This window comes from Cyanistes caeruleus, chromosome 10 (genome assembly GCF_971803275.1).
Source record: "Cyanistes caeruleus chromosome 10, bCyaCae1.hap1.1, whole genome shotgun sequence".
NCBI classification, from domain to species: domain Eukaryota; kingdom Metazoa; phylum Chordata; class Aves; order Passeriformes; family Paridae; genus Cyanistes; species Cyanistes caeruleus.
The window spans coordinates 18103294-18116173 of NC_141710.1; the positions used below are offsets into that span (position 1 = coordinate 18103294).

A 12880-nucleotide genomic window follows, 5' to 3' on the forward strand; every position below is an offset into this window, starting at 1 on the left:
AAAAAATTATCCAGTAGGGTATAATACTGATCTTCACACAAATAAATGCTCATTATATGGTTGTATACTTGGACAAATTGAAATGTGATGTACTAAACATTACAGAACACTGCTGCCCACAATATCTGACAGTTTCCTCTCCCTCCTGACAATTCCATATCTGTGAATCACTTTGACAGAACTCTCACCCTGCACAGCCAAGACCTAAGCTGTGCATCATGAAGCCTCAATGGAATGGCCATAAAGCAAAGACTTGAGACACAGTGGCACAAATTATGTGGGATGAATGACTGGAATTTATGTCTTATATTATGTGTACACATAGGAATTCTAGTCAGGACCTATGGTAGATGGCACACAAACAGGGGAAAAAAAAAAGTCAGAGATTTGCAATTGAAATAATTTAAGTTGTAGATGTATCTATGAGCATAATGTGCTCTGCTACCCAAGCAGCTGGTGAAAAGCCCATCTCCTAAAACAATGACAGATGGTTTTGAACAATAATTAGCAATTGCATTAAAAATATTTAAAATTCTGTTTCCAAACTGTTTGTGAACACAACACTTAAAGTATTCACTCTGTATAACTTACCTGGATGCAGCAGACAATACTGGGTAAAGGCCTATCAAGATTTAAAAAATGTTTTGAACAAAAAGTACACCAAAAACTATGACTTCTTTTTATACCCTCTCAAGTACAGAATGTCCTGTGTGCTAGTAGAGGACATCCTATACTATAAGTCTGTTGAAATGCTATAATTAAAGGTCTGTCAGAGTTTCCATTAAATCCCTGATTTTCAGGGTTTAATTAATAATAACAGTGAAAATTAATGTGAGTAGAATTAAAGCCAGTGTCATAGCTCTGCTGCATATTAATTCCTGATTTTAAGTCTCTACACTATGTGGGACTGATCCAGCTTCTTCTCCTCAGCCAAAACTTAATGTAAAATTCCTCAATGGGGACAGTGCATATTTATCTGCACATAGAAAGTGTGATCAGGCTCTGAAATACCTATGGCATTCACACAGTAAATTAAATTAACATCTCAGAAAGTCAAGAATTACTAAATTGCGTAAAGTTTTGGAATAAATGCCTTAAGTTCAGTTTGAGCTCATATATCTGAAAACCAATGAACATTCAAAATTTCTCAGTGAATTCCTTCCCAGCAATCTACTCAATGTAAGTTTATCCATTTATCTTTGGAATATTAATAACTATAATTAATTGCATTTTTTTAAAAGTAGAATTAAGGGGTTGGCTCCTTAATGGAAGATGGAAAACATATGAATATATCGGGGAATGGACTTTACCTGGAACTGCAAGAGCAAATTACATGTTCTGTTACTGAAACAAAGGCTCCTGGCATTTTGCATTTGGGTTCAAATAATTTAGAACATAGAACATTCCATGAGATAATTCCCTGAAAATAAGCACTGGTATCTCACCATACAACACAAGGAAATTTAATCTTTCACATAAAAGGATCAAATAAAACTACCTCAGTGTGGAAGTCTAGAGAGAGTCCTGGCAGAATACCAGAGGATATTCAGTTCTCTTCAAAGTAAATAGTATTACAGCTGAAAAATGTGAAAGCATGAAATTTTCTCAACACTGCTGTGAGAAACAGACCCAGAAATCCCAGACATATGCAAAATACTATAGTGATGGGTGGAGACAGTACATTCAGAAATTGTTAAAAATGTTAAGAACACTTTGTTTCACATAAAAGAACCTATTATAAAATACATTTTTTTTTGTCCAGATTCCAAAATAATAGGTGGCATTATTTCATCTTACATTAAAACCTGTGTAAGTCAATATCACACATTTCAGAGGTTAATAGATAAAGAGGATCAATGTTATTCACTGTTAGGACCACTAAGTAGGTCAAGGAAGTTCTCAAGTAAGAAACTTTCATGTAATAAAGAAAAGTGGGAATTTATATGGTTAATGAAATCTGTGCTGTTGCACTAATGAAAAATGATGTTGACTTAATTAAAAGTTCACATTATATCATATATAATGGTAAATATTAAGCTGGAAGAAAAATGACATAGAATACATATTTTCATATATATAAAATATATAGGATTATATGTTTTCAGTGAAGCTGGATACATTTGCAGCACAACACAAAAAGCAGGGGTAGAAGGTCAGCAATCAGAAAGGCTCTCTGGTGGTCTTGTATCTGCACTGTCTTGATATCTAAATGTGGGGCTCCAGTGTGGCTGTCACTGTGCAAGCCACTAAAAGACAGTCTTTGATCTGCAGAACTTAAAATCCAAACAGATAATTTGGTAAAAATATTGGAAAAGGAAGAATTACCATTCAAAATGTAGGGAAAGAAAGAATTATCATACCTTTATCAGTCTAGAATTGAGGCTGTAGTTCCAGAGCAAGCTAAACCAGAAGTGTAACTGCCAGGCCCTGCCTCTCTATGTCCTCCTCAGGCCACTTGCTGAGCTGTCCTAGGTCACTATTCCAGCATAAAAATATTCCTTCAAAACCAGGCACAGTAAGGTACTGACACAGATCAGTAAAGGAACTGGCAAATACCTGAGGCAGCAAGACACAAAAATGTGTGTCCAGCTGGGAGAGGATGGAGGGGGAAGAACTCCTGCTTTGGGATAGGTTACACATAGAGATTGAGTCATTTATCCAAATTCACTTAGAAATTCTATGGCATGCATCACATAATTATTCAATTAGGAGAATAAGTGGCTATAAACAGACCCTGGATAAGTTTCAAATGAATATTTCAAGAGACTTTTTATTCTCTGAAACACCCAAAATTTGCACCAGCCATCCTGTGAAGTTAATTAAAGCAGAAATTGTAAGATTTTAGATGGAGCTTTGTACTGTGTGAGATGGTTGACAAAGGTGATAAAGGGTTACAACATGAAAACTCTAAATTGTCCTTCCAATTCTGTACATTTTGAAATATCTCAACTAATTCTTAACTAAGAAAAGCTGAAAAATGTCCCTCAAGTATGTTGTATTGGAAGCAGTTAAATGAAATGACTGCCAGTGTTAAAACCAGGAAAAAGATACAAATCTAAATCTGAAACCCTTAGAGGTGGAGAATAATGCTCTTTATGATTTACTAACATCACTAACCAGGGTCTTTACAGAGACAAATTACCAACCAAAACAGAGTGAACTGTAAAATCAAACTAGAGTGTCTCTTGCTCTGCTTCCAGTCTTTCAGAGTTTAAAGATTTGAAAAACCAAAACAAAACTTGGCATGAGGACATAGTTTGCTGTAATGAATATCATGATAATGCAAGGAATTTATCAAAAAATGGAGAAAGCCAATAACTGTCTGTGTATATCCATTGCTGAGCTATGAGCCCTTGTGTTAGATTTAAGCTAAGTACCACACCATCACATTCTCCTCTCTTGTGTTCTCAAATGCTGAAGTCACATGGCAAACATCTGGTGATCGAAGTGAAATCACGAACTGGATAATTTCTATTTGGATGTTACTTTTTGGCTGCACTTATCCCTGCAGCTGGAGCATCTCCTTCCAGCAGCTCTATGCTGTTTTTTGAGCAACGCTGGAAAAATGCCACAAATTTATGAAAAACTTTGAAGGGGCTTAGTGTTAAAGACTTCTGCTTTCCAATCAGTACAGCTTGAATCAACAGCATTGCTGCTAAACGTAAACAGGCATAATGGAATTTTACAAAGCAAGACTATTTGTATGTAACATCAAATCCAGCACAAAGTCCTTTCCATAAGAGCGCAAATCACATTTAGAGTAAGACCAGAGAGAAAAGCAAGATTACTTTGTGATGATTTGCTGCAAAGTTCACTACACTCTTTGCTTGATAATGAATTTCACTCATATTGTCATGTACTTCAGGCTTCATCAACAGAATGCTCAACTGCCAAAAAACATGACTTTAGCACATCAGAACAAAGATGAAAAAACCTAAAAATAGCACCCATTATGATTTTATTTTCTGCAAGTAATAATTCATAAAAATATTATTTTATTATAAATACTGCCCAACTATAAATTCAAAATTCAAAAAAAAATTAAAGGGAGAAAAGATGAAGATTGATGTTGGAACATGGACTCAGGTTTATGAAATATTATCTTATAATGTGGTAAGATTTTCCTTCCATCAGAAATAATAAATGGGAAGAGATTGCTAAATGCATTTCCTCTGCAAAGAGAAAAAAGCACTTTCTGGTATGTCACACTTGCAAAAATCTGGGGTTTTTTGTGGGGGTTTTTTGTGTTTTTTTTTTTTTTTTTTGTTTGTCTTTATTTACAGCATCTTCTATACATTAGGGATAAATACAAGACAAGCAGCATCTTTTGTTGCCTCTCAAGTCATACTTCCTGGCAGCTGCATGTGTGCTTTCTAACAGTGCTACACACTGACAGCAACTGGTGAGTGGGTCCAAGCAGCCTCCTCCTGGCTTTTGGACATGTACAAAAGCATGGCCCAGTTGTAAATAATGAGAGGATTTACTGCTCAGTTCAGGCTCCAGAAGCTGTAGCACACAACAGGGAATAGCCAGGCTTGGTGTCTCAAGTTCCCATGTGATACAAAAGTGCACAGATCTTGATCCATCATCTCTCTGCTTACATGAAGTCTCTGCCTCTTCTGCTCTTGCAGCTGCTCTTCTCAAGCCCATGGATATGCTTTTGAGTCACCAGGAGTCACTGGACATGGAGGCAGAGAGCAATTGCTTTTGTCAGAGCTTTCATAAAGAACTTGCTGGGAATTCTTCAAGAAATCAGTTTTCTGAATTGAAACTTTTCACAGGAGTTTATAAATTTTTGAGAAAAAAACTTTCAGAGAGAAATGGATCTTTCAGAGAGAAAAGTATCTCAAGTCAAGATTTGTAACAAAGCAAAGAAAGAGATGCATGGCCAGCACCCCAGGATAGAGGTACTAGCCTGGAATGTCAAAGACAAAGCGCTCAAGTGGACCTGAGGCAGCATTTGTAAAGTTAGAAATACAACACTTTGCCTATTGATGTGCAGTGCAGGATGAGTGCCCAGCATGCCCTGAACCCTCAGCCTCAGAGAAGACAGATAGGAGTTGAAATAGGAGCTTATGTTGAGCATTGAGGAGCAACAACTGGAAAGTTGCCTAAGGATTGTGAAAGTGCTCTCCCAAAATCCACTTGACAATGAAGTTACTCCAATGACTTGGGTGAAATGATCCTTACTTTACACAGGAGTCAGAGGAAAATGCAGATGCCTCAAACTGTGAAAACCTACCTTGTACATCTTATCATGCAAATTAAATTAAACCCCCCCATGGAAATGGTCCAAAGAACTTTCTCTGCATGTGGCTGTAAGTCATTTAAGTCATTCAGTGAGACAGGATAATGGCCATCACTTTTCACTTGGCCAGTTCATATTGTGGCACTGGGAGGAAGACAGTCTGTCAAGTTTTTGTCTGCAGTGTCTGATTTTTCACCACACTGCTCCTGCCCTCCCTCCATTGTGTCAGGAGTGCATTAGGTGTTGGAAGGGCAACAAGAGGCTCAACCAGTGTGTGGAGAGGCTGGAGAAGGGGAATTGAATTGTAGGCAGCCTGCGGAGTCTGTCGGAAGGGCTGTGCTGGCTCCCTTTGTGGCTGATATGTATCTATGTCCCTGTGCCACATTACATGGAAGGGATTAGAAATAGGATTTCTGATATTTCAGCTGACATGACAGGAGTGATAATTTCATGCAACTATGTTGCAAGCTAAATTCAAATATTCCACCTTTTAAAGGGATTGTATATATTTTCATCTGTGCTCTTAGGCTGAGAACCTTTTTCTGGAATGACTGATAAAACAATAAAATGCACTTCAAAGAGGCTAATATATAGATAATGTTCTGTCTTTCTAAGTGTACCTTACTCATGCCCTAATGACTTAAATGACTACATGAAATGGCAATAACCGTTAAAATAACTTCCAAAACCTCTGTGTATCACAGTTGGCAGAAGTTTGGGAGATCTTTTGAAAATCAAAAATCTATCAGTGCTTTTGTTTATTTTTTTTGCAGTGCTTTTCTTCTTTAACCAAGGCCAAGAAAATAAAGAAACAAAGTAACATAAAAATATCTCAACTCTAAGTAGAAGGTATCAAGGTCACTGACTATAAATATAAATAATGCTGCTGCATAAATCTTAAACAGCTTACTGCAACTACTAATATAACTTTACAGTATTTACAAGATTAATCTTTTTAAAGTAAATTACAGGATCATAATATCAAACAAGATTATGCTATGTCCTATATAGCATTTTACTGTGCACATAGCAGGAACATGACAGCAAATATGCACTTCAGAGTTATCAAGTAGCTACTGCATGAAGAGGGTGACACTGGGTGCCAAATACTAAGCACAGCAACAAGTCTTGGGGCCATCTGATCTCTCCATATGAAACATTTTGTTAAACCCTTTTATAGCCTCGTATGTCTAACGGGAAATGCATAATTTCTCATGCCTCCATAGAAATATGCATTGAGTATTCCAACTATAAAATACAGGTGTAAGACTTTGGCTGCTGAAGCAGAAGAAATACCAGGAATACTCCAATGCTGACAGTACCCTTGGATCCTGTCCTTGGAACAGAATGAAGGAACTTTTGCTAGGTTATATGCATTTCTAGGGCTCTTGCAATGCTGTTTTCTGTGTTGAAATCATGCAGCTCACAGTCTGCACCAGGTAAATTTTAGCATAGATCTGTTGGTTCAGGTGAGCCCTGTGCCTTATTCTAGCTAAGGGTTTTGTTCACTCTAAGGTTTGTCCAGCATGAGAGGCAAATCTCCCAGCAAGATCACCACAGGAATCCAGTTAGTACTTAGACCAATAGACATCCTTCTGGAGAACTGAATAGTGATAAAATTTTTAAATAGAAAGCTTTGCTTGCTAAAAGTTCTAGGTAGTACAGAGAACTAAGCTTCCTTTCCTTCCAAAAGCCTAAAATCACTTGATTTGTGCCATTATTTCAATCTGACCTTGCACAACAGAACAAACACACTGAGGAGAAGCCCAGTCTGGGCCTGTGATTCCAGATCTGAGTGTACATCATGACACTGTTCTCAGAATCTCCACCTCATTATGCTGCACTGAGAATGCCTTCTGCTGTCCCTGAGCCACCCATAGATGGTGTTTGCAGTAAAGGAACCACACACAGGTTTCTGTGCCCTGCAACAAAAGCCCTTGGTTCTCCAGAGGATGTTCCTCTCCCTTTCTCTTTTGCAGCTCCCCAAGCAAAGGCAGTTGCCTTGACAACTCTGGGGTATTCTCTGGCTCCACGGATGCTGGCAGGAGGACGGCCAATTTCCTTCCATAAAATACAAATCTACAAAGGAATAAACAATTAAAAGTGTTCTGATCCCTTCAGTAGTGCCAAAAACAGAAAGAAAATGAAGAAACTTGCTACAGACACAGAATTTTATAAGCCAGAAGCAGCAGGATTCAAGCACTTACATGAGAATTCACAAACAGAGGTAGGGAACAGAAGAAATTGCAATTGCTTGAGATTTCAGCAAAGAGCTGGGAATGGCTGTAGCTAAGGTCAAGCTAAGGCTCCTCTTCCATAACCCTTCTGTAACTGGAAGGCCTCTGGCCTTCCATGGCACTGTCCTTGCTTTACCATTACACTCTTTATACAGAAGGTCATGTAAACAAAATTAAAACAACACTAAAAACAATTTTAAAAGGTTTGCAGTTTTCACTGCCTTCGTGTATAAATTTTCATAATATTAAGTAGGAATAACATCTTTAATTTCTAATTTTGTGCTGCATTTTTATTTTTTTTACTTCAACTGTGCTTCAAATAAATGTATTTTTGAAGCAAAAAAGAAGACACAAGAAAACTGATGGTCAGGAAAGAGATCACAGTTGCTGCACTCCACTAGAAAGGATATCAGACAGAGGTGCTGTTTGTATGTAACACAAAAGAAACAGGGTGCCTTGAAGCTCTGTTTTTCTGTGTCCTGTAACTGAGCTCAGGGGTACGTACTCAGCCATGGAATACTCAGCTCTGTAACCATTCTGTCACATCTCACTGCATCCATGAGGAACATCACATCCATTGAAGGCAACAGCTCATGTATAGAAAGACAGATATGCTGTTGTAATCTTTAAATTCCTCCTTATCTTAAGCACTTTTGGCTTTTCTCATTTATCAAATCTTCTCCTTCAAGGGTTAGCCAAAGCACAGACTGTGTGTACTGCCAGCAGATACCTAAAGATAACAGGTTATGTGCATCTTTTACCAGAAAAAAATTAATTTGGAAAGTATCCATTAGTAATTAGAGCTGGATTTTCAGAACCAATAGAAACTAAAAGTACAGGAGAATCTACTCACAACTTCATGAGGCCAATAAAATCTGTAATAAAAAGCAATGGACTCTGTATTCCAAAAGGCTGCAGCATCTCAATAGACACATCTGACAAAAGCACCTAAGACCACTGAAGCTCTAGCATGCATTATTGTATTTTATTCAAGGAAAGCATAGACAAAAGCTACTGGAGCAACCTTTCTGCTAGCAGTTAAATTTGACATGCAACCAGGTATGACCAGGCTTCATGATACACCAACCTGCTAGTCAAACTAATAGCACTTCTATTTTAAGCTAAATGGAAGGGGATTAGGGTAAGAAAACTCCCTCTATTGACCACTGACACTGTTTATTACATAAAAGGCAATTGCTTGGAGACAATTCCATCTCTTTTTGCTGCAGAAAATGTCTTGGTTTGCTTTTAACCCTTCTCCCATTACAGTGCAGCCACATTCATGCCACTGCTCACAGAAGCATAGAGAGCCTTCTGCATGATTGAGGGCAAGAACTTTGTAATGCACTACCTTTATCTGTCATATTTTGGTCTACAGCAGTAAATTTTGTATGCCTCTACTGACTACTCCCTGGAAATATGGTAAAGATGCAGCCTTTTATACAAAGATAAGGAACACAGAAATGATATCCAGAGAAAAATGGTAATAGAAAAGAACAGGCTCAAACAACAATGAACAGCTCACAGCCAAATCCAAAAGCATTAGATTTCAGGCTGTGTTGGTAGAGTACAAATCCATCTTGGATCAAATTATTCACCCATTTACTGTGGTCCCTCGCTTGGCCTGGCAATTAGTTCAACTGTGGAATGCTACTTATGAGTACATTCACAATCCCTACATATTCTCTACAGCACAAATGGGCTTTGGGAAGGAAGAGCTGGATACAGGCTACCTATTGTAAACAAAACAGCCATTACTTCCCCAGAGGTGCTAAAGCTGTGCTTTGAAATAAAACACAAATTAAAATTTTCTAATTTCCTACTTGCTATTCTGGGCAATACAAGGGAATTTACTTAACCTCTTCACGCCTCTGTCCTGTCATCTCTAAAACAAGGATCTCACTGCTGCCTTCACAGGATTCACTGCTATTTTTTGGCTCTGACAGAGCCGTGAATTTTTCTGATCTATGTACATACATGTGGAGCTTGGTAATTCTGTGCATTCCTGTAAGACAATGATCCCTTGTTAGGCCATGGACAAAGCTCATCTGTCAAGTAGAAAGTTTTGTTAGCGAAATTCATTCAGCAAAACAACATCAACAAATAAGGAAAACCCAAATCTGATCTTTAACACATTCTTGAGGAATTCACCTGCACAGACAGAAGGCAGAAATTAATGTCAGTGGATGGGCCTAATCTACAGAAAGATATTTTTTCATTCTCTTTAAGAAACAAAGTGAAGGAAAATGTTATTTTTAGAATTATAATTTGAAATGCCTGTTGGAAAAATTATGAAAAGCGAAAGTATATTTTACCCTTTTTTTTTGTACCACTTCTGATTTATCATTGCATGACACAATTTTTACAACAACTTACAGTAAAATATTGAAATTGGTTTAATCCCTTAGGGATGTAAGCTACTTTGTACATGCGTAAATAAACTGCTTTATACTAAGCAGTAAGTCTCAGTCTCTTCCCCAAAACTGTTTAAAGTAATTTTGGATATAATTAGCAACCCCTGAGAATGCAATTAGTCTATGACTGGCATTTTGCAGTAATGATTTCTTTCCTATCAAATGGGTTTTATGAAAGGTCATTTGGGATAATAATTTCTATGATTTTACCTCTCTTTCCCCTCAAAGTTAAAACTTGAGTTCACTTGTGGTGTCTTAAGGGAAATGAACATTTTCTTGGAGTGTTTTTGAAAGGTATTATAACCTTGACCAACATGAATAGCTTTCAGAGGAAAAACTGCAGTTTTATTTCTCAGAGTAAGTCCTTGGCTTTACTCCCAAATTCCTCAGAAAGCTGCTACTTATAGCATCAAACAAAAGGGTGGTTTTTAACAAGTTTTGTGCTCGAGTCTGTAGAATTTGTTCACCTAATGCACAATGTTGCATTTTCCTTAGCATTTGTCTGCTTTCACTGAGTGTAAGCACGCCCTTAGTGACCCTTCAGCTGACTCGTCAGTGATAACAATAATACATTTTTATTTTTCGACCACTCAAATCTAAAGGCAAGTTAGCTCTGCACATGTATGCATGCACACACAAATGTAAGTAATATGTGAACATTTCCAAAGGACAACAAGTCCTTTTGGAATAGTAATGAATAGAGAAATCATCTTGTGCCCTGCATGAGATAGGTGCATTTCAAAATTTTCCTGTATAGCTTCCATGAAAATTGGCCCCTAAGCAAGGGTGTGAGTCATTGATGAATACAGCTCTGAGGCTTCATGCTGTGCAGCAAGAGCTGTAAAAGGCATTAGAGGAACAGAGGGGAGGAGGAGGAGAGAGAGAGGGGGTTAGGAGGTTATTAAATAAAACCTGGTAATGGTTTTACATGAACGTTTTCTGAGCAGTGTTTGGAGAAGGCACACCCCGCCCCGCCGGGCAGCGCCTTTGCCGGGCGGGGCACGGAGGGGCTGCTCTGCCCCTCCACAAATCACTCCTGCCTTACCAAAGGCATTGCTCTCACAGCTGCCCTCCCAGTGCTTGCTGAAACTCGGGACCTACAAGTAAAATAAATTACCCTATGGCACATTGCCTTACAGTAACTTTTCAAATGGATATTGCAGCAAAAGGATGGGGCTTTCCATCTCCAGCACACAAAAGCCACCACACTATACCAGGAATATTACAGCCTTTGCCAGCACAGTTATGAGAAAAGTGTAGAACAGGATAAAAAGAACAAATTTAAGCTTCCTCAAACTTTAAAAGTATTTGATTTTGGCACATATTTGCCTCTATTTTTTGGATTTTTTTCTCCCCAAGACCAATGTATTAAATTGCCATTAGTTTATGTCACTCACTGGTTAGCAATAAACAATACTGATAACACATCAGACCTGGATTACAAGCAATTCTCCTTTTTTATCCAATTGTGCTGCTCTTACCCAAGTCAGGAGGTCCTGATTTCAATAAAGACTTTGGGCTTTTAGTCAATACTTCAGTCATTATCATGCCAGATTCTTCATCCTTCAGACTTCCTGCATGTCCTGATCTCACACTCACTTGTGTGGTCCCCTCAATCTCCCTTCCTATTTTCGCTTCTTTCATTGTGCCAGCAGCCTTAGTGCACCCATCTGAAAGAGAAGATACAGTGGGGCCATTACACTCCATAATCAAACACCCTGCCACTTGCAGATTCATGTGGGAAATTGATTATCAACAATGATTAACTGACACCAACTGGCAACACTGGGTTAGTTATAAATAAGCCAATAATCCCTTAAATGAGTCTCTTTTCAGATGATGGCTTAGATGTACAGTCAGGAAAAAATATTTCCCCATATTTTATATAGTAAAAATATCATGTATTAGAAAGAAATCCATAATTGAAATCTTTATTTTCACACAGATAAGTGTTTAATGAGATTAAACAAACAAAATGTTTGTTTAAAAATGATGTTTTTAACAAGTACAAGAGGAGCTTTAAGTTTTTTGAAGGCCAGAAACACTGGTTTTACATTTAAGTCTTTTGAACAAATGGGCACAGTGGTCTACGTAAGTGAAAATTCAACCCAAAAGGAATGTTAACAGGAAAATAGCTTGTCATGCTACAAGTACTCCTGTTCCTCTAATACCTTTAAAAATAAGATCTATAATTTAAAAAATAAAACAAAACAACCTTCTGTGTATGTTTATACATACGTACATGTATATGTATATGTATATGTATATGTATACGTATACGTATATGTATACGTATACGTATATGTATATGTATATGTATATCTATATCTATATCTATATCTATATCTATATGTATATAAAGACAGGAATTTTATATTCCCTTTTAACTGAAGAGTCAATAACTGACTGGTGCTATTTTAAAAAGCCACCAACAAAACCACCCTGAATCCACAGACACGCAGCACCATCTGGTGGATTAGCACGTCTGGCAAACAGTCCTGCATTTACTGAACACATTCCACAGGCAGGAGAAGGGAGAAACCATACGAACAAAAGCATATCATGGAGATTTGTTTAGTCAGCCTCAGGCAAGAGAAAGTGAGGAGGGTGGAATTTTCATGAAATTCTGAAACAATACTGTTTACTCATATAACACTTTATACTTTTCAGACACTATGTATAAATCTGCACTCAAAAATATGTGAACAATACACTTGTGAGGACAGATAGTCAAAAGTTTGGTATGTAATTTAACTAACTGCACCAAGATTTATTTAATTTGATTTCTTTAATGCACGCATTAAGGCACATGCTTATAAATTACCATTTTTTCACTGGAAGCCTTGTTTAGTGAACAGGACTGATTGCTCACCTAATAATAGTTTTCCAGTAATTTGCTTTCTTCTCAGGCACTATATGGTCTCATGTTCCTCCATACACAAGCTCAGCTTGGATAATACAAGATTATCAGGTGCTCATCA

At 37.5% G+C, this 12880-nt stretch overlaps 1 long non-coding RNA gene across 1 annotated transcript in view; it reads right to left on the minus strand.

Moving 5' to 3' along the window:
* Positions 1 to 12880, minus strand: part of LOC111933363 (uncharacterized) — a 35072-nt gene extending 22192 nt beyond the window's left edge. The window contains exons 1-2 of the long non-coding RNA XR_015274567.1: positions 12772 to 12880; positions 11381 to 11569 (exon numbers count right to left, since the gene is read on the minus strand). This is a non-coding gene — a long non-coding RNA (uncharacterized LOC111933363). The remainder of the gene's footprint in view (positions 1 to 11380; positions 11570 to 12771) is intronic.